The sequence below is a fragment of the Rhinolophus hipposideros genome, assembly GCF_964194185.1.
Source record: "Rhinolophus hipposideros genome assembly, chromosome: 18".
NCBI classification, from domain to species: domain Eukaryota; kingdom Metazoa; phylum Chordata; class Mammalia; order Chiroptera; family Rhinolophidae; genus Rhinolophus; species Rhinolophus hipposideros.
Window position 1 is genome coordinate 53,263,611 of NC_138064.1, and position 21,561 is coordinate 53,285,171.

The 21,561-nt window shown below is 41.5% G+C and overlaps 1 long non-coding RNA gene across 1 annotated transcript in view; it reads right to left on the bottom strand.

The window, feature by feature from the left end:
* LOC308510560 overlaps window positions 1-20,857 on the bottom strand; it is a 54,534-nt gene extending 33,677 nt beyond the window's left edge. The window contains exon 1 of the long non-coding RNA XR_013995369.1: window positions 20,679-20,857. This is a non-coding gene — a long non-coding RNA (uncharacterized lncRNA). The remainder of the gene's footprint in view (window positions 1-20,678) is intronic.
* Window positions 20,858-21,561: the final 704 nt, after the last annotated feature.

Genomic DNA, 21,561 nt, shown 5'->3' on the forward strand with positions numbered 1-21,561 from the left:
AATCAGCCAACAGTCTTAAGGGAGCTCCCTTGAAGGTAACTAATTGCTTTTCTCTTGCTGCTTTTAGGATTCTCTCTTTGTCTTTAACCTTTGGCATTTTAATTATGATGTGTCTTGGTGTGGACCTCTTTGAGTTCATCTTGTTTGGGATTCTCTGCACTTCCTGGGCTTGTATGTCTATTAATATTTCCTTCACCAGGTTAGGGAAGTTTTCTGTCATTATTTCTTCAAACAGGTTTTCAACTCCTTGCTGTCTCTCTTCTCCTTCTGGTACTCCTATGATGCAAATGTTTGTACGCTTAATATAGTCCCAGAAACCCTTTAAACTATCCTCATTTTTTGCATTCTTTTTCCTTTCTGCTATTCTGATTGGGTGTTTTCTGATACATCTTCTAAATCGCTAATTTGATCCTCTGCTTCATCTAATCTACTGTTGCTTCCTTCTAACATATTATTGGTTTCAGTTATTGCAGTCTTTATTTCTGACTGATTCTTTTTTATGTTTCCTATCTCTTTGTTGAACTTCTCCCTCAAATCACTGAGCATCCTTATAACCAGTGTTTGAAACTCTGTATCTAGTAGATTTATTATCTTCATTTTGTTTAATTTTTTTTCTGGAGCTTTGTTCTGTTCTTTTATTTGGAACATGTTTCTTTGTCTCACCATTTTAGCTGCCTCCCTATGTTTTTTTTCTATGTATTAGGTAGGGCTACTATGTCTTCCAGTCTTAGTAGAGTGGCCTTATACAGTAGGTTCCTGTGGGGCACAGTGACAGTCTCCCTGGTCACCTAAGCTGAGGGTACTCCAGGTGTGTCCCTTGTGTGGGTTGTGTCTGCCCTATGCTTGTAATTGAGCCTTGGTTGCTGTTTGTACATTGGTGAAAGGGATTGATCTTTGGGCTGATTTGTTGTGAGGAATGGCCTTGACTACAGTGGAGGAGTTGTGGTGCAGAGGCTGACCCTACAGAGCAGGATTCATTTAATCAGGGCTGTGGTGCCTGCACAGTGTGCCCTTTTGGTGTGTTGTCCCCAGAGGTGGTTGTGTGATGGTCCAGCTGAGTCCAAAGCTGGCCATCAGTTGTACCAGCCCTGGGACCTCCTGGTAGGAGACCTGCTGCAGACCAAGTCCCACCACAGCTTGTGCACTGTCTGGGGTCACCTAGCATGAGCTACAAAGCAATCCATAGATATCCATCACCTGTGCTGGGCTTGGAGGTGCCTGGAGAGTCCAAGCTACAAACTGAGGCCAGTTGTCTCTAGTGCCAGGCTTAGGGCTGTTCAGCCAGAGGTATAGGACATGCTGAAGCCAGATGCTGCTTGTTTGGGTTTTGTGAACCTTTCAGAGATTTTAGGAATGTCAGCAGCATGAGCCAAGGCAGGCTGTTTATATAGAAAAGCCACTTGGGTGGGGTGGGGTCTTAGGGAATCAGGGTGAATGGACTGTGTTAGCCAGGTTAATGGAGAATGAGGTATGGTGACAGCCTGTATCTGCACGCTGGGATGGGGGAGGGCTCAACAAAGATACAAGGGATTCCACCAACTCCTCTGTATGGGACAAAGCTGCCTCTCTAACCCTCGTCCTGAAGCCAGACAACTCAGTTCCTCCCCGTATGTTGCTGGTACCTTTTAAGATGCTGCCTTAGCACTGGAGTTCAGAAGCAGAGATTCTGTCGATAAGTAAGTCCATGCACAGGCTCCTTAAGAGAAGCACCTGGAACTGCAACCACCCTCTGTCTCATTCAGCCACAACCTCTGCTTAGTTTTCACAGCCAGATGTTATGGGCACTTCTCTCCCTGGCACTGAAACCCTGGGCTAGGGAGTCTAGTGTGGGGCTGGGACCCCTCATTTCTCGGGGGGGATCCTCTGCAACCAAGATATCCCTCTCAATTTTTAACGGTCAGATTCAAGTGTGAACCCAGTTCAATGTGAGCCTCTGCTCCTCCTACCAGTTTTGAGGTGGCTTCTTCTCTATGTCCTTAGTTGTAGGGCTTCAGTTCAGTTAGACTTCAGGTGATTCTCTACGATGGTTGTTCTGTATTTAGTTTTAATTTTGATTTTGTCATGACAGGAGGTAAGCACAGCATTTACCTACTGCACCATCTTGACCAGATTTACTTTACTTTATTTTTTTCTACCCTCACCTCCTAAGTCCTGATCCTAACTTCTTTTCTAATATTATATTTTTTTATTGTTGTTGCTGGCCACATTTATACTATTTTACAAGCTTAAAACATACTACTTATATTTAGTTGTGACTTAAAACACATAGGTAAATTCTTTCTTGTTAATATTTGTTATAGTCCAGAAGCATACAGTGAGTATCCATTTGTGACAGCACTGATAAAATCAGCTTCCACAGGAAGTTGAACTATAACAGTGGTTTTCAAAGTGCTCCTGGACCAGCAGCTTGGACATCACCTGAGAATTTATTACAAATGCAAATTCTTAGCCAAACCCCCCCACCCAGATTATTGTTTTAGTTTTCTATCTCTATATAACAAATTACCACAAATTCAGCAGCTTAAAACAATATACACATACTATTTCCACAGTTTCTGTGGATCAGGAGTCAGGGACAGGTTAGCTGGCTCTTCTGTTCAGGGTCTCACCAGGCTGAAATCCAGAAGTTTCCCAGGGCTGCCACCTCACCTGAAGCTTAGAGTCCTCTTCCAAGTTCACTGGTTGTTGAGAAAACAACCTTGGTTATTGCTTTCTTGCTAGCTGTCAGCCAGGGGCCATTCCAGCTCCTAGAGGATGTCATGTAGCTTTTTCCACAGACAGTTTGCTTTTTTGAGGCCTGCAGGAGAGCTCTCTTGCTTTGAGTCTCTCCAGTCTGCTAAGCCATAGATAATGTAATATAGTATAATGATGATTATCTCATCACTTTTGACATATGAGATAACCTAGTCAAGGGAATGACATCCCATTATATGCATTGGTCCTGCCCACACTCAAGGAGGGTATGACACAGGGTGGGAATCTTGGGACCATCCCAGAATTCTACCTGCCACACCTATTGAGTCATCATAACCAAGCTGAGATAGTGGATGATTTCCCTATGCTTCCTAACTCTTCAGCATAAACTGAGAAATTTAAGGAGATGGAATAACTTAAGGATTCTGTCGAATGAATACCTCCTTCGTCCTTCAAAAGAAACTTTCCCCCACAAAAATATTCGGCTACCCTTAGCTCCATGGGTACATCTTACTTTATGGGTACACAGAAAATGAAACAATCCACCCTGACAGCTGAAAGGCCAGGTCAATCAAGGGGTTAATTATACGGATCATTTTCCTGACTCCCATGGGCATAAAAGTTATAGATGGCCACATATTTATGCAGCCATTGTTAAAAATTCAACCGCAGAATTTATTTCAGTGAACTCCTTTGACTGTATGTTCAACAGATGCACTAAAGAACTACATAAAACATTATCTGTACTAGTTCAAATTTTCTGACTCCTTAAAAGTTTCCAGTGACTGAAGGAAAAATGCATATGTAATACACCCTCTGTAATTACAAATGTGTCCATTAAGACACAAACAGCTTGACAATAAGTGAGCGTTAAGCACTCTGCATGCACACACATGCATGAACACATACACACACACACAAAGTAGCTTGAATGTAGAGATTTTGTAATGCACATAATGTTTAAGATTTTACAGTTATTAACAGACTTGAATGATAGTTATAAATATCAAAATACTGCTTCAAATTGTGATCAATGCCTTAGATGTGTTCTAAGTACCCTCTAACCCTAAATGCACAGTGCTGTCTGGTACAGTCCACTGCGAACAACAGGGTCTTCTTCTCTGTTGGACTCTGAGTAGACAGAAAGGAAGCTTACATTCCTCGGGCTCCTTGGTGCATCCCTGCTCAATTTCCAGCCTCAACTCTCCTGCCAGAGAGAGGTGATTTTGTAGTACAATGTAATTCATAGGGTGGCTCCCACATCTTTATCAAAATCTACCCAGGAGAAGTCCCTAAAAGCATCAAGGCATTTGTCAGAGTTTACTGACTTAGAGAGAAGTTGCCTTTGAAAGGAGAATAAAATATATTCCTCTAAACACTGTCTGTAATGGCTTTGCCCAGACACAACCTTAGTGTGCATCACATCATCGTTCCTGGCTGACACTGGGGTGTGCTTATGCCCACACCTTGGTCATTTAGCTGTGAACACTTAGAGAAGGCGGTTGAACGTAAGCACGTCGGGACAATACACACATGGTGCCTTTTCTGCCCTGCTGCCTGGTGGACTGGTGTCACCTTGTAATCATCACATAGTTAAGTTGGATCAACAGATACCATTGGGCAAAATCGTGAAAGGACTAACTCTCCTAAAAATAACAACCTTAGATACATGGCTGCCATGACAGAAGTGGCTTTGTCTGTTGTCAGAGCAGTTAGGAAAGGATTCCTCTATAAGTTAAAGCCCCTTCAGTGCTGAGAATTACTGTTTGTCCTTGAAAATTCACCCTGAGAGAAAATCCATGAGATCGTCTCTGTAGGGCCTGAAGAGCCCCTAGCACTCTTGTTGAAGAAACAGGGAGCAGAAAAATAGGACAACACCAGCCCCAAACAGTGAGCAGAAAGTCTCCCTGTTGTATTGGAAAGGCTGGATTTGAGAACAGGGAAATAGCTGTTACCCCTCTTTCCCAGTGAATAGGGTAATCTATCTACAAGAGATTCATGTGAATCAAGCACTTAGCAAGATATTTAACCCCTGGCCTATTCTTTTAGTAGAGCTGACTTCAGAAAAGGAAGAGCTAATGGTGGAAATTTCAGACACTTTTATAACATCCCTCCTTCCCCCATCTGACCCCAAAAATCACTTCCCGCAAACCATCCCTCTCAATGTTCCTATCCCTCTGCCGGAGGAAGTGCCCTCCGGGTGCCTCTTTCCAGAGACATTCTCTGACTTAAGAGCCTCCGTTTGTCAGGCTCCAGGTGTTAACATTTACTTGTAGTGCACCTTTTGACTTCACCTCTTGCTAGTCTCCTTTCTGTCCTCTTGGAAGCCCAGTGGAAGGAGTTTATTTCTATTTTTAAATGTATGGTCTCTATTTTGAGATTTTATTTTCCTTGTAAGAGCCCTAGAGAAAATAGTTATGGCACATTGGAGACTTCTAGGAAAGGAGGATTGCATTAAATACTAAAACCCAAGCTGGTGGGAATTCTTGTCCCCGTCATCTTACTTTTTACTTAGTGTGTGCATGGAGTGATGAAAGCTGCTTTTGCATAGTCTACTCCTGGGGGATGGAATTTCAGGGGATGTTATTTTCTTCTCTTGCTACCCTTGTCCAATCTACATTGCTGGGTACCTACAATGGTAAGAGCAGGACTGAATCCCCTCCACAAAGCAATTTCAGGTGAGATTTGTTTTCATTTTCCTTTAGAAAAACTGTGAACATTTTTTGCCACTTGAGATCTCAGTAAAGTACTATGGTTCATACCTTTAGAGAGTGTCAATTCTCCGGGGAAGGGTCCTAGACCATTTGACAGAGGAAAGTCTTAGCGACGGCTGGGAACAAGACACAGTAAGAGCAGTGCTTGCCCTTCTTCCCTGTAACCCAACCTTTAATAAAGAGCATCCTGCTTGTCCCAGTCTGCAAGGTAAAAGCACCAGTAAGTAGTCTCTTTCCAAGTTCAGGGCTTTAGCGCCACCTGGTGCTGGTTGCTCTCATCACTCTTTTATCCAGTAAAATGATAGATAGATAGATAGATAGATAGATAGATAGATAGATAGATAGATAGATAGATAGATAGATAGAGATAGATATAGAAAAGATATAAAAAAGATATATATATCTTTATATAATATATAATATATATGTGTATATATATATATATATATATATATATATATATATATATATATCTTTTTCTAAGGCCCTAACTACAGAAAAGTCTGTTTAATACAGTGCCAGATTCACATATGTAGGGAACGTTGAGATTTAAGGACAACATTCATTCAGCGAATCACAGAGTTTGGGACATGGTAAAAACAGGAGCAACCATAATTGTTTTTCTCGTCATGGTTGTAATTACCAAAAGAATTGAAAAGAGGGGTATTTAAAAGAATTTCTAGTGACAAAGACATAGTAGCTTTTCAAATTATCAATGAATTGTGTTTTATGAGATACAAATGATAGTTACTTGGAAAATAAAGTTCTCCCCATCCACCGCACCCTGCCCCACCCCGCTCCCATCTGAAAGTAGAGCCTTCCTATGAAATCTTTTGTAAGCTGAAGTGGTGTAAAGAGAAGAAGCAATTCATTTATATGAAAAATTTCAAAAGGTAGAGCTTGATGCCCACTAACCCCCCTTGAGTGTGGGTTGGACTTAATAATTCAGTCTAAAAACAGATTATGTCACAAACGTGGTATACAGCCACCTAGAATACAGTGTGGCTTGCACTACATCTAAATTTAAATTTTTCTTGCTGCAAACAATACCACCAAAATTGGGTTGTCTTTATATTATTGAGTTGTATGGGTTCTTCATATATCTTGGATACAAGTTCCTTATCAGATATATGATCTGCAAATATTTTATGTCATTCTGTGTATCACCTTTTCACATTCCCAGACCCAGAAAATAACTTACTAAATCATACCAAATAACATGCAAAACTTTAAACAACACTAATGTATAGTAAAAGGAGAATGACACAAAATAAACAGAGATAAAGCACAGATGCTCTCAGACAGTTCAAGGTCATGGCGGCTTGGTGCTGCGATGCTGAGTGTTGTTTTCAGGGAGGGGGCTTGGTGAGGCCAGTGTCGCTGCTTTGAGTGCAGGCTGCCTCTATAAGCTCGCTGAAAAACAAGCGCTCAACACTGTTTTGGCTTTTTGCCTTTTTTCCTAAAAGCAAAATTCTTCTAAAGATTTCTTTCAATTAGCCAAAAAGGTAGGTCTTTCAAAAAAAGCAAGTGGCGTAAAAGAAACTTTCATAAAGTGGGGGATACCTGTAAGTGCTTACTATTAAAGAGTCAATGTCTCAAGTAATTAAAATGCTTAAAGAAAGGTAAACTCTCTGTATTGAATTTTACCCGTAACAAAGAGTTAACCAAAATGTTGAGTTTGTTTCTTTGCATATTTCAGAATATTCCGATAAAATCGGGATGTTTGTGCCCATTTCTCCCTGAGTAACAATAGAAGCTTTAACAGTTTCGGAATTACCTCAGAGCCTTGAAGCTATCATTCTGAAAATAAAAGTGTATATACAGAAGGCAAATGCCTACTCAGAACTCAGGGTACACCATAAAAGTTGAGGTATGTGTTTTATCATTATCCTTTTTCCTGAAATTGAGTGCAGCAAACCTTTCTATTAATTAAAGCCAGACTATACTAAGCACAAATGTACTTTACAAGTGAATACATATTTGAAAACTCTCACATATAACCTGTCCCAAGGAGTCAAGTTCGGAAAGAAACTGATGAAGGCTCTGAGCTATTGGATGATGAGAGTCACGTCATCTGAAAAAAGTTCTTTAGTGGTGAATCATTCTAAACAGAGCAGGGAAACGAAGACCGGATTAGTTAAACAAACATAATCATCATCAAAATAATTAACTTTTGAGCATCTCTTGTCTGCCCGGCACTGTTCTTAGTGTTTAACAGGCATCATCTGATTCATCTTTACACTTAACTCTTCTGATTCTTGGTCATGAATTAGCTCATACACAAAAGGGAGGAGCCATCGTTCAGACCTGATTTTTTTCCGGAACGTTCATGTTTTAAAGTGATCAGAGACAAGTTTTCATACAACGAAGGAGGAGGCTTAGCAACGACTGAAGACTGCAAGGAAAAGAAAACCTGTATCACAGTCTGATATCCTTTTGTGCAAGTGAAAGCTGGTTTGGAGGCGTCAAGAACCACTGGGATTTCTGTTACATTAACTTATGTGGTGAAGCTACAGCTGATGAAAAGCTATGAAAATATAGCTCCCTTATTAAAAGGGTGCATTAATGAAGGTTAGAAGAAATCCCTTCCAGGACCCACAACTTGAAGAAGGAAGCAGGAGTCCAGGTGTCAGTGCTGCAAAGAACAGGTGCCAGCCCCTGTAGGAAACCCTACTAGCACTTTTATTACAATTTTTGTTAGCACTCTGTTACAGAGTTCCATAGGTTTTATTTGGTATTCCCCAACTCTATTTTTCCCGACAGCTCTGTTACTTTTAGTGCATGATTTTGTAGAACATGTGTTTTGTTTTTTTGGGGTTTGTTTTTTTCAGGAATTTGTAGATCGTATGTAATATTATGGTAGAAAAAATATCATCATTTCCACTTTACAGCTAAGAAAACTGAGGCACCAAGAATTAAGCACTCTTTTTCAAGATCACACATTACATGATGAAGCCACAATTTAAACCCAACTTGGCTGTAGATTTTGCCTTCTCATAGACTACTTTGTAACCACTAAATGTGATATTTAAATTAATATTAACATATGTGGTTGTTTTTAAATATATCCATAAATTATTTGATTCTCCTCTTTCAGAAGGTAGAACTTGATGCCCACTAACCCCCCTTGAGTGTGGGTTGGACTTAATAACTCAGTCTAAAAACAGATTATGTCAGGAAGGTGGTATACAGCCACCTAGAATACAGTGTGGCTTGCACTACATCTAAATTTAAATTTTTCTTGCTGTAACCAATACCACCAAGAATGTGAAAAGATAACACACAGAATGACATAAAATATTTGCAGATCATATATCTGATAAGGAACTTGTATCCAGAATATATGAAGAACCCATACAACTCAATAATATAAAGACAACTTAATTTTGTAAATGGGCAAAGAATTTGAATAAACATTTCCCAAAAGAAGGTATACAAATTGTCAATAAATGCATTAAAAATTCAGCATCATTAGTCATTAGGGAAATGCAAATCAAAACCACAATGAGATACTGCTTCACACCCACTAGGATGGCTAGAATTAAAAAGACAGTTAACAAGCATTGGTAAGGATATGGAAAAATCAGAATGCTCATACACTGCTGATAGGAATATGAAATGGTGCAGCCTCTTTGGAAAACATTCAGGCAGTTCCTCAAAGTGTTAAACATAGAATCACCATATGACCCATTCCTAGGTATATACCCAAGGGACATGAAAACAAATATTCACGCAAAAACGTGTACAAATGTTCATAGAATTATCATGTTAGCCAAAAAGTGGTAACAACCCAACATCTATCAACTGATGAATGGATAAAGAAAACGTTATGCATACTATGGTATGAAATACTTTTCAGCAACAAAAAGAAAGCATTGACACATGCTGCAACATGAATAACCCTTGAAAACTTAAGGCTAAGTGAAATAGGCCAAATATAAAAGCCACGTATTGTATGATTTCATTTATGTGAAATTTCCAGAATAGGCAAATTTATACAGACTGGGGTAAGGAAGAGGCAATAGGGAGAGACTGCTTTCTACCTGAAGTACTGAAGAAGTTCTGGAACTAGATAGTGGTGATGGTTGCACACCCTATGAATATATTATAAAACATTAAATGGGTGAATTTTATGGTAGGTGAATCATATCTCATGTGGTTTCTGCTTTGTTTCTCCTCTCTCTTGGGTCCCTCACTCTGGAGGAAACCAACTGCCGTGTTGGAAAAAAAGCCCACGTGGTGAGAAAGTGAGGCCTTCAGTCAACAGCCATGTGAGTGAGTTGTCGTGAAAGAAGATCCTTCCATCCCAGCAAAGACCTCAGATGACTGCAGCCCTGGCTGACATCTTGACCATAATCTCATGAGAGACTCTGAGCCAGAACTGCCAACTAAGCCATTGCTGGGGGTTCCTGACCCTCACACCATGCGAAATGATAAATGTCGCTCTAAGCTGCTAAGTTTGGGGGTAATTTGTTACACAGCAATAGACATATTCTTAAGTAGATAAACAAGTGGCAAAACAGGCACACTATTATTTCCTTTTTGTTTAAAATATATCTGTGTATATGTAGAAAAAAAATCAGATACCATTATCTCTAGATGGAGAGATTGTTTGCATTTTTTTCCTTTTAATTTCTCTTTATTTTCTAGCTTTTCTACAGTGCACACGTTTCTGTAATAAAAAGCAATTGAAGGTACTTTCAATATTTGATAGATTAAATGTGGGGCAAGGTTGAGAAAGGCTTTGACAGTAAGTCAGGTATGAGATGAGGGCTTGGGCCAAAGCAAGGACAGTATGAAAAAAGAAACACAAGTGACTTAAAAGTCTGTCACCTATTACCTTGGCAGCAGTGCCCACTCTCCATGACTGAGATGTTTATCCAACTACCTCAGGTACACTAAGGGCCTCTTCAGCCACCAGGCACAAACCTCAGAGACACTTGTCATTTCTCAAGAAAGATGAAAGAGTACTTCCTAGGAACACTTGCCTTAACTCATATTACCATAGCCAGGGCTGGATGTAGGCTGTGGCTTTGAATACATCCCACTGTTGGCATACCTACTATTTATTAAACGTTTCCTAGGTACCTGCACTGAGCTCCATATTTAAGTATGTTGTCTCAGTTATTCCTCACAACTTTTCCTGTTTTCTTCCATGTTTTATAGAAGAGAAAACAGGTATGTTGAGAGAGATTAAATTATTTGCGCAATGTCACTGCCAGTGAACAGCAAAGCTCGGCATGAACCCCCTTCTGTCAAAAGAACCAGAATAACCCTCTAGCGCTCACCTCTCCCAGGAAAGACCTGTGTTGAAGGCAAAACACACTGCTCTCCTGCCCAAGAATGTTTGTGTTGCCAGATCAAGCCAGCCTTAACTTACCCAGCGGCTCCCAGTGCTTCTGCCTCTGGGGAGGGCTTTGTCTCACCTACAATAACTATCACAGCACCAATAATTCAAAGTCATGGGCACTTTGTATTTATACTCTGTGTCCATCCTTATTACTGGGAACCACTTGGACTATAATTCCTCTTATATTTAATAAAATGGAGATAGCTGTTTATCCAAATGCTATGATTAACAAGAATAAAAATAATACCTCAGGTAAATAGTTAAGTTTTAAAGCCACTCTTGCACTGTGAACACTGAGGTACAAAGGTAGGAAGCTAGGAGTTTGGTGTGGGTTTGCTGTGTGCTGGTATTTTTCTCCACTTTTGCTAACATGAAAGAAGCTAGCAATTGTTTAGTAATCGGGAAAAGGAAATGACAGTGCTTTTAACAACAGGCTCTGAAATTCTGTCTGTAGGAATATTCCACAGAAGAATAGGAGCCTCATTAAACAATAAAAAACTTAAATAAATAATGGTTTCCAGAAAAAGGAGACCAAGAAACACGTTCCTCAGAGCTTACAGGGATGTTGAATGGGAATGTGAGTAAAAGAGAAATAGAGATGCATTCTACCATGAAGAAGAAAAATGAGAGGGGAGGAGAGAAATGAGGAGGATGGTGAAAGGAAAAAGCAAACAGGGAAGGGACGCGCAGGCAGGGAACTAGGATGGGGCAGAGGAGGCTGGAGACAGCGAGGACAAAGATCAAGGAGCTGAAGTAAAGCAAGGAGAAAGGACGGAGGGGAGGGGAGAGGAGAATGAGTCCTTGAGTTCTTACTTGAGTCTTACAAGGACTCCCGAGAGCTCCTTCTCACCAGAAGAAAGGGGACCTTGCTCAAATAAGCCTTTACACGTTTTCTCTTATATCCTCATTTCCTGCAAGGAATTTCTTAGAGGGGAAAAAAAGCCTCCAGTCTTCAATGAACACCAAAACTCTAAGAAGGCCTCTCTTCATTCGTTTCTTAACCTCCAGAGTGAACAGCAAGTCTCGCGCTGTAGGCAGACATCTCCCTCTGATCCTGCAAACACACACACATGCTCACCTGCGTATCCACATGCATGCCAACGCTCTCAGACAGTCAGGCATACACACGTATGCACAGCCACACCTGCACTTATACACAGATAAGTGTGCCCACTTTTACACACGCGCGCACACACACACAGACACACACACACACACACACACACACACACCTGCCCTGAACCCACCCCACTGCAATTTTCTCTACAGCGGACTACCCAGGACCTCATCTTCCTCAGAAACTGCACCCAGTGCCTTGAATTCCAACACCACTTTCTCCAGAAAAATATTTTTATCCAGTATACTCTCCTGGAAGAGCAGTTTAAGATTTGATCAATCCTAAGAGAAAAACTGAATTGATTATATCACTTTTCAAAAGAAAAATTGAGGAAAGAAAGAAGGGAGGAAAAACAGAAGTTGGGATAAAGATAAATATATAACCCTCACTAAGAGCCCAAAGGGGCAAAAGCTATGCTAAGAGTTCTTAATCCATTTGGACTTCTGTAACAGAAATAAACAATAGAAATTTATTTCTTACAGTTCTGGGGGCTGGGAAGGGGCAAGAGCTCTCTGGGGCCTCTTTTATAGGGGCACTAATCCCAGAGCTCTCCTGACCTAATTACCTCCCAAAGGCTGCACCTCCTAATGCCATCACCCTGGGGGTTAGGTTTCAACCTATGAATCGCCTGGTAGTGTATCATCTAGCGCATTGCACTAAGGGTCCTACATTTGTCCTTTTATTTATTCCTCAATCAGGACAGGGACATGGATTTTACGGTCCTCTTTTGAAGAAAAGGAAGCCAAGGCTCAGACGCCTTAGATCTCTTGTCCAAGAGCAAACGCGAGTTCAGAACAGGATTTGAACCAGATCTGCCTGACTCTGAGTCGGAATCGAGAACTGAGTGTGACAGGAGAGGGGTCCTAGATGTAAAGGCTGCCAGCGCCCCGGGGAAGGAGGTTGGAGGAGTGTGGGTCCACTCTGGCACCTCTGAAGAATGACAAGCTCTGACTTTATCAAGTGTTTGGTTTTCCCTCCTTACAGACTCCCTTTGTTCCTTATTCATGTTTCACCTCTTTCTTATGCTCCTACGTTAACCAGTCACATTTTGAGTATACTTCAGCGCCTTCATAAAGCCTTCTGTTTAAAAAGAAAAAAAAAAACTCCTTAAAAAAACAACATGTAAACAAAATAATTAAAAAGAACTGTGCTGACAACATAGATTCCAAATTACATAGGGCCAGACTGACTGACTGAGGAAGGGTTAGGGTCTGAGCTGTGAGAGGGGCCAAGCCTGGCTCCATTTCTCCAAAGCAGAGTTGATCTGCCATGGATTTCCTAAATGAATATGGTCAGTTGTTAACTCCACAAGGTGTGATAGCAGGATTTCCCACGAGGTGCTTTAGAAAGGTTTTGAAGTGCTGGGGTGAAAAGAACCATAACACAGTTTTTCTCTTTTTTTGAATGTCAATACCTCACACCCACTTTTCAGTTACCTTTTAAAAGCAGCTGAAGTGTGCCATGCTCCAAAGCCGCTGACTTGGAATGAGGAATCGGTCACTGAACGTACTTCAAAGCTTTTAAAAACGAGTCAAGGAGCCCATCCCAGAGCTGACTCCTGAGCCCCAGTAAGGCCTTCCAGGACCCCGTTTTTCTTACAGGAGAGCTCTTCCTCAGCCCACTATAGCCATAAGTGCCTCGGGTCACAAACAGGCCAAAAGCAGTCTGAGAGACCCAGGTCCAAATCCTGCCTTCACCACTATCCGGCTACATGATCTTGGTCAAATTATTTCACCGTGCTGGCCTCCATGTTCTTGTCTGTGAAATGGGAATAATAACAGGACCCACCTCAAGCTTTGTCATTAGAATGAGACCAGACAATGAATATAATGTGCCCAGTGAGCTGCTTTCAACATGATCAGCAGCAGCTGTGGCATCACCCCTCAGACAGGTGTTCGTCTTCCCTCCTCCACATGCCCTTTCTTAGGGCAGACCCAACAAAGGCTTTGGTCGGGAAGGGGTTCGTTTTGGACGTAGCACAATGTGCTGGGAACATCATTTTATCAACAGAAAACCTTTTCAAGTCACCTCCTCCCCCAGCCACTGCCAGGGATCTGTCATTACCACCCTTAAATTCCCTAGCATTATCCTTCAGTACTGATGAGGGGTCCTCCACCTTAATGTCTGCAGGATTCAGGCAGGCCACCACCCTGTGCGAAAACTGAAGGTAAGGCTCCAGGCAGCAGGGAAGTTGGAAAGCTATGCCATCTGTGTCAAAGAAGACAGGGGAATGAAACACTCAGGACTTCCCCCTCCACCCCTTTGTTTTTGCGCTTTATAGAATTTGGGTCCTTGTTATGGGATTTAAGAGACAACAAAATTAGGAGGAAAAGTGGGGGAAGAGATTACTATTTGCACAAGCACTTAACTGAGCTGTTCCTAGAGTATGTGGGGCCCCAGCAAATAATTTTTTGCAGAGCCTCTGTCTATATGAACAGTGTGAGTCACCAAAACCTGTGTAACAGCACATCTGTTGGCCCAGTTTCTCGTGATCCCACGAAAAAAATACCAATCGATCAGTAGGAGTTTTCTCTCTCCAGGCTGCCTTCTGGAGCTGGGTCTTCAGTCCCAGAACATCACAGGCATGAGGCTCAGATCTCCTGGGGCATCTGAGCCACCCCACGTGAGTGGGAAAGGATGGGAGAATGCCTTAAAGGGGAGAAATGGCCACCAAGGGCCAATGAGTCCCACCTGCATGGCATGGCTACTCCCGCCCGTCTCAGCATCAGAGGGAGAAAGAGAAACATTCAGGGGAAGGCACTCCGAAAACCAGAGTGCCGTGAGGTGCAGGGCTGGACCAGGCGCCAGGCTGCCCAGGTCTCAGGACAGGACTGCATTTGATTCAAAAGCCTCTGAAAGTTTTCCCTCTTTTCGTCGGTCTCAGAAGGAACACTGCCTACTTCCTCACAGTGTGTGGCTATCATGGGATTCTCCTAAATTCTAAGACAGACCACCTGCTCTTTTTTAAGTAATTCCAGTACCTCAAGAACCATACTATGGACCAGGAAGTCCTGGTACTATTACATGGACTATTTGCCCCATTAGTGATATAGCAGATAGAGGTGAAAACAGTTAGGGCTGACTCTAGAGCAAGGGCAAGCCAGCTTAATTCTATCAGGAACTATGTGCAAATTCAGTGTTTTTACAAGAAAAGTTATAAGCTTGGAGTCTTGCACAGACCTGTCTCCAGCATTTGCAGACCTAGGACAGTAATACAAATGGAGGCCCCTGACTCACAGCCCGCTCCTCTCTTTCCTCCCCTCGTTCTGCAGATGGGTGTTGGGTGGGAAAGTCCAGGGTCCCTGGTACTTCGCAGGTGGTCTAGACATAAGTGGCATGGGCTCCGGGTGGGCACATCCCTTGGCCTCCTGATTTCCCATCCCATGGCAAAGGCCAGCTGAAGGAGGGCCACAACCGGGCCCCTGAAAGCATGGGACCAGGGCAGAGGCCCATGTGTGGGGTCTAAGGGTAATGCACCCTACTACATGACTTCTAAACCCATACCCTGACCCCTACTTCACTTTTCAGTTTCTACTTCCTTAACCTCCTTCAGCCTACTCCCCAACTACTCCTTTTCTCTCATGTATAAGAATTCCTAGTTCCTATTTTTGAGTCATCCTGAATCTGACCTTGAAGCTAGTGTTCTACAAAAAAAAAAGAAAGAAAGAAAGAGAGATATTATATCTTTTTTAAAAGTCTACAGAACCTGAATATTTATGATATGCCACACCAAGACGTCCTGGTAAAGAAATGTAATTCTTGTCACCCATGGCTACTGAAAAATGACTTTCTGGATACACTAGTGGCACTTTTTATCTTTCACAGGCTGACAGATAATGGGATTGCAAGTTTCAAGCAGTAATCTCCTCATCTTATTGGTTTATAGCGGGGGAAAAAGGCAACCTAGTAAAGTTCTGTGGAAGACTGAACAGACAAGCAAACAAAATAACACTCTACAGCAGGAAGTCCGTGTCCTGTAAGAGACCTGAGGTAACTTACACTCTTTCCCGGGGAACTGACATTGTTCTATTTTGTGACTGAGGATGCCCATGGAGCGGCAGGGGAGTGGATATGAGATTCCCCCAGAAGTCAAATCCAGGACGGACAGAATCCAAGTTTTTTCACATTACATGAGACCATGTCCTGTTTCTGCAGCATAGCAAAGTAAAGATAAAATGTATAACATGCTGGGTGAATAAAATTAAAGATACATATGATAAGATAAATTTGGTGTTTCTTAAAATCGTTCTGGGGATGGGAGAACTCATCAGGTTGTGAAAATGAATCACAGAACAGTCGCATTGGCAGAGCGTCTCTCTCCGCAGAGTAATTCTGCTATTGTCGTGGGGCTCTGAGCAGAGGGTGGATTGATGATGATCCCTTTTTTATTGAGATTTGGGGCTCACATCTCATTTATGTTTATGCCTGCCAGATGGCTCAGCCTTTATTTGTCATTGCATTTCTTAGCCATTTCTTGATCTCTGAGGCTTGAGTGCATAGATGCTGAAGTGGTACGGTATATGCCTGGAAAATGCATCAGTAAACACTAAGAGAAAAAGACAATGCTGAGAGCAGAAACTTATTCCACAGGATAACAGGGATGAAGTTAAGAAAGGGAAAGATGGATGTTCAATATCAGGAAAAATTCCCTGGCCATTCATTCGACTTTAAGAATAACTTCCCAAGGGAAGCTGTGAAAATCCCACTGCTTGAGGCATTTGAGGATAGATTGAATGATGTACTGCAGATTATCCTTCAGGGAGTCAAATGTACTCTGGTCCTGAGAGTGAACTAAAATAGCCACAAAAACCACAAAATGGTCTTTTGTGGTTATGATTCTGGGAGTCCAGTCAGCTCTCACTTTATTGAATCCTTTGCTGCAACAAGCATAAATTTCTCCAGGCTGAACTGAAGAACCACATCTTAGAATTTGAGCCTTAGTGGACCTGCATGCCCAGGCCTGGCCATTTAAGTAGTTATTCAGTGTGGCATGTCCTACATAGTGCACTGGTTGATGGTGTGATCTTCTCCTCTCCCATCCCCACACTTCTCCTCGCCTCCCTTCTTCTCTCCCCTTCCTTCCTCTTCCTTGCTCTTCCTTCCTCCCCAGCTCTCTCCTCCCCTCCCTTACTCTCTTATAAATAAAGGAAACGAATAAGGGGTGGGGTGGCAAAGGCTTGGAAAGCATTCCTCTGAGAATGAGTCATCATGATGTTCCTGTTGGATGCCTGCTCTGTGCTGCTCACTGCACTGTGGTTTGGCATTGGGAGAATATGGTTTTAAGCCCCCTGGAGTCCACAAGAGATATGGGAATTGATGAGGTCTGCTGGTCATTCCACAATGGACAGGACCTGCAAAGCCTGTAGTGTTGCCATTAAAATCCCCTCCCTGCTCCTGCCCCAGAGATCTGCTGGAGATTCAGAGTTTTATCTGTTTTAACACTATTGTTAATAATTTGATGCAGGGGGAGGGTTGAGGAGGGAGGAAAAAGGTTTAATTTCCTAAAGACGGACCTAACCAGTCAGCAAGTTCAGTTCAAAGAGACTCCAGAGTGATGAAGTTGAAGACCAACTACTCATTCTTCTTTCTTCTCCTAATGAATTGCAATTGATCTAAAAATATATTTGAGGGAAGTCTCTGAACCTGAAGCTGGGAAAAGTTGCTGATATGGTCACAGAACTGTGTCTGAAGCACGTACAGGGGCCCAGGTAAGTCAAGAGTGTAAGAAAGCATTTTTCACAAAAATAGAATAAACAGTCCTAAAATTTGTGTGAAACCATAAAAGACCCCAAATAGCCAAGCAATCCTGAGAAACAAGAACAAAGCTGGAGGCATTATGCTACCTGATATCAAACTATACTACAAGGCTATAGTAATCAAAACAGCATGGTATTGCCATAAAAATAGACATATAAATCAATGGAACAGAATAGAGAGCCCAGAAATAAACCCATGCTTATGTGGTCAATACCACAAAGCAGCCAAGAATATACAATGAGGAAAGGACAGTCTCTTCAATAAATGGTGTTGGGGAAACAGGACAGCACATGCAAAAGAATGAAACTGAACCACTATCTCACATCATACACAAAAATCAATGGCAGGTGGATTGAAGACTTAAATGTAAGACCTGAAACCATAAAATTTCTAGAAGAAAACATAGGCAGTAAACTCTTCGATATCATTCTCAGCAATATTTTTTTGGATATGTCTTCTCAGGTGAGGGAGTTTTTGCACAGTGAAGGAAACAATCAGCAAACGAAAACACAGCCTACTGAGTGGGAGAAGATATTTGCCAGTGATACATCAGATAAAGGGTTAATATCCAAATTACATAAGGAACGCATACAGTTAACATAAAAAAATTAAAAACAAACACACACACATACAAAAAATCTGATTTAAAAATGGGTAGAGGGCTTAAATAGACATTTCTCCAAAGAGGACATACAGATGGCCAATAGACATATGAAAAGATGTTCAACTAGACTAATTATCAGGGAAATACAAATTAAAACCACAATGAGATATACCTCATGCCTGTCAAAATGGTTATTATCAATAAATCAACAAACAATAGGATGTGGAGAAAAGGGAAGCCTTGTGCACTGTTGGTGGGATTGTAAATTGATGCAGCCACTATGGAGAACAGTATGGAGGTTCCTCAAAACATTAAAACTAGAACTACCTTATGACCCAGCAATTCCACTTCTGGGTAGTTAACCAAAGAAATCCAAACCACTAATTTCAAAAGACAGTACACCTCTATATTCATTGCAGCATTATTTACAATAGCCTAGATATGGAAGTAACTTAAGTGTCCATCAGTAGACAAATGGATAAAGAAGATGTAGCACATATATACAATGGAATGTTACTCAGCCATAAAAAGAATGAAACCTTCCCATTTGCGACAACATGGATGGAACTAGAGGGTATTTTGCTAAGTGAAGGTCAGACAGAGAAAGACAAATACCATATGAATTCACTTACATGTGTAATCTATAAAACAAAATAAATATGAGGGTAAGGGGGATCAAATATATGGTGATGGAAGGAGAACTGACTCTGGGTGGTGAACACACAATGGGATTTATAGATAATGTAATACAGAATTGTACACCTGAAATCTATGTAATTTCATTAACAATTGTCACCCCAATAAATTTTTTAAAAACCCAAAATAAATAAACAAACAGAACAGAAACAAACATAGATACAGAGAATAAATTGGTGGTTAACAGATGGGAGGGGGTTTTGGGAGATGGGTAAAGAAGGTGAAAGGATTAAGAAGTATAAATTGACAATTATTCAAATAGTCACAGGGATGTAAAGTACAGCATAGGGAATATAGTTCATAACATAATAAGCATGGTGTCAGGTGAGTACTAGACTTATCGGGGTGATCACTTTGTAAATTATATAAATGTCTAGTCAGTACGTTGCACACCTGAAATTAATGTAATATTGTAGGTCAACTGTAATTGGAAAATAAATTTAAAGAATTAAAAAAAAAACACCTATTTAGCTACCTACTCCAGTCAAGAGAGTCTGCCTTTATCTCCTAGCCACATCCACCTCCAGCATACGAGTATATGCACCCTGCTTGTCCCACTCTTCTTCAGGCCTCTTACTGTGATGCCTCACTGAAAATGTCCCTTCTTCTCCACCAGATATGGTTTACAGAATGTTATACCTGGACACTTCCTTAGTTGAAACTTTCTTTTTTTAGATGACAGAACTATAAACCTAGAGAGAGAAAAATGCATTGGATACTCAGTTTAGAACACTTGTTTTTCATTCCTTGAAAAATGCATTTATTGTACAGCATGGAGATAAAAGACACAATCCCTCCCCTGAAGGAGTGCTCAGACTGGTGGGGGCAATAAACAAGTAAAGAGAAAATTGTGATTATGATAATAAGTGCTATGCTCAAAAAAGGCACCAGGTGCCTTAATAATTACAGGAGGAACTCCTAAGCCAGAATGGGGCACATCGTTCTTTTCACTCTTTACCTCCCTCCAAGCCATTCTCCAGACTACAGTCAGAGTGATCTTCTTAAAGAAATCAGACCATTCCTCCACTTAGAAAATTTCGGGGACTTACTATGCATTCGCCTGGGGGCAAGATGTGGCCCACCTACCTCTGCAACTCAGCCCCCTCTCACTGTCTTCATGGCCCATCAGATCACAGCTCCATCCCCTGTTTTCTATTCCTAGACTTTATAAAAGAACACTGACAGCTTGCTTGCCACACTTCCACCACATAAGGACTCAGTGAGAAGTTGCCAGTCAGTAGCCTGGAAGGGCACCTTCTCCCAAACCCAAGCAGGCTAGCACCCTGAGCTTGGACTGCCAGCCTCCAGATCTATAAGAGCAAGTCTTCTCTGAGTGTTGTCCGGCTCCTTAGCAAGCCTGTGAAGTGAATGGTTTCTGCCCCTGTGGTGTAATAAAAAACGTATGTGGCTGGACAACCTCCATTATCCATTATCTGACGATTTGAGAAGTAAAAACTTTGCCTCCCCAATATTTGGTGACTTATACTTTCCAAAATAAGTTGAAAATAGAAAATATAGACACTTTTAAACCATAAAACTCTTGGTAAATTCCACTCACACTTATTATCCCCCAAAGATTGAACAATATCCCTGTCTCTTCCCACATGGACAACTATCAGAGCTCCAGGGAAGTGATTTTCCCCTGAACTCAACAGATGAGATGAGATGAGATGAGAAGCTCTAGAGGAGAGAAACAGAAATTAACCAGAAGGAAAACTAGGACACTCACCTAAATAGAGGACTCACCTGCTGCGCCTCCCCATGCAGGGGAATGCTTCCGTTTTATTGCTAGAGTAAATTCAAACCACAAAGTGACGGAATATTGGCATTTCAATCAAGGCAGCTTCACAAAGCCACATGCACACACACACACACACACACAAACACACACACACACGTACACACATTCTCAGACAAACACTCCCTGCCCGGCCCACTGAGCTCTGTGTGTTGAAAGCTTTATGAAAGAAAGCCTGGAGGATAACCAAAGATTGCTGGCAAGATTCAAAGGGATGGAATTTTACAAATCCTTATAAATGAACAGGGAGCCCTTGCCAATGGGAATTTGAAATATGTCCCTCCACTCCTCTGGCTGTACAGAAAAATATCATAAACAACTTGCAGAGAACATACATTCCCACAGAACATACCATCCTCAAGCTAAGTGTTGACTGTCCTCTCTTCTTTAAAAACCAGGATTAGTGACATTACCGGGATAACACAGACCTGCTGACTCCTTCAATCAAGTGGCAAATTATAAAACAGGACTGGATTTACTTCAGCTGCTAAAATAGGGAGGCAGACCAAGACCGACGTTACCAAATAAACACGTGCAGTGCTAGGGGATGAGAAATGGGGCAATATTTCAAGTTCTTGGGAAGTGACAAATTTTGTTGAGCCATATCCACTGCAGGGCACCATGTGGTATGTCTTCAGATGCAGACATTACATGAGGGTAAACTGTTCTGTGCACATTTGTAAAGTATTTATATCCCATCAGCTTTCTTGCCAGTAGGAAAATAGTAACGACTCTTTGCACATATGCCAGATGAGTTTTATAATAAAAACCACAGCCTCGTTCTAAGTAAATTATTAAATCACCGACTCTCTAATGAAATGGAATTATCTG